Raw genomic sequence first — 1,806 nt, 5'->3', positions numbered from 1 at the left:
TCACACACTCACACACTCTTACTCTCATATTCTCACTTGTACTCTCACACACTCACTTTCACATACTCACTTTTACACTCACTCACACTATTACTCTCACACTCTCACTTGTACTCACACACACTCACATGCGCACACTCATTTTCACACACTTTTACTCACACTCATACTCTCACACACACTCACATGCACACACTCACTTTTACACACTCACTCACACTCTTATTCTCACTTGTACTCTCACACACACTCCCATGCACACACTCACTTTCACACACTCACACACTCTTACTCTCATATTCTCACTTGTACTCTCACACACTCACATGCACACACTCACTTTGACACACTCACACACTCTTACTCTCACACTCTCACTCATACTCTCACTCATACTCTCACACACTCACATGCATACACTCACTGTCACACACACTCTTACTCTCACACTCTTACTCGTACTCTCACGCACTCACATGGACACACACTCCCACAATCTCACTCATACTCTCACACACTTACATGCACACACTCACTTTGACAGACTCACACACTCTTACTCTCACACTCACTCACTTTTACTCTCACATTCTCACTTGTACTCTCCCACACACTCACATGCGCACACTCATTTTAACACACTCTTACACTCTCACTTGTACTCTCACACAAACTCACATGCACACACTCATTTTCATACACTCTTACTCATACTCACTCATACTCTCACACACACTCACATGCACACACTCACTTTTACACACTCACTCACACTCTTATTCTCACTTGTACTCTCACACACACTCCCATGCACACACTCACTTTCACACACTCTACTCTCATAACTCTCATATTCTCACTTGTACTCTCACACACTCACTTTCACATACTCACTTTTACACTCATTACTCTCATTACTCTCACACTCTCACTTGTACTCTCACACACTCACATGCACACACACTCACACACTCTTACTCTCACACTCTCACTCATACTCTCACTCATACTCTCACACACTCACATGCATACACTCACTGTCACACACACTCTTACTCTCACACTCTTACTCGTACTCTCACGCACTCACATGGACACACACTCCCACAATCTCACTCATACTCTCACACACTTACATGCACACACTCACTTTGACAGACTCACACACTCTTACTCTCACACTCAGTCACTTTTACTCTCACATTCTCACTTGTACTCTCCCACACACTCACATGCGCACACTCATTTTAACACACTCTTACACTCTCACTTGTACTCTCACACACACTCACTTTCACACACTCTTACTCTCACACTCTCACTTGTACTCTCACACAAACTCACATGCACACACTCATTTTCATACACTCTTACTCATACTCACTCATACTCTCACACACACTCACATGCACACACTCACTTTTACACACTCACTCACACTCTTATTCTCACTTGTACTCTCACACACACTCCCATGCACACACTCACTTTCACACACTCACACACTCTTACTCTCATATTCTCACTTGTACTCTCACACACTCACTTTCACATACTCACTTTTACACTCACTCACACTATTACTCTCACACTCTCACTTGTACTCACACACACTCACATGCGCACACTCATTTTCACACACTTTTACTCACACTCATACTCTCACACACACTCACATGCACACACTCATTTTCACACACTCACTCACACTCTTACTTTCACACTCTCACTTGTACTCTCTCTCTCACACACACACACACACACACCAGAGGCGGACAGTAACTAAGTACATTTACTTGAGTATTG

The sequence above is a fragment of the Sinocyclocheilus rhinocerous genome, unplaced genomic scaffold (genome assembly GCF_001515625.1).
Source record: "Sinocyclocheilus rhinocerous isolate Xijiao unplaced genomic scaffold, SAMN03320098_v1.1 scaffold2213, whole genome shotgun sequence".
Classification (NCBI taxonomy): domain Eukaryota; kingdom Metazoa; phylum Chordata; class Actinopteri; order Cypriniformes; family Cyprinidae; genus Sinocyclocheilus; species Sinocyclocheilus rhinocerous.
The sequence above is the reverse complement of the archived record's forward strand: the minus strand, read 5'-3'. Positions refer to the sequence as shown.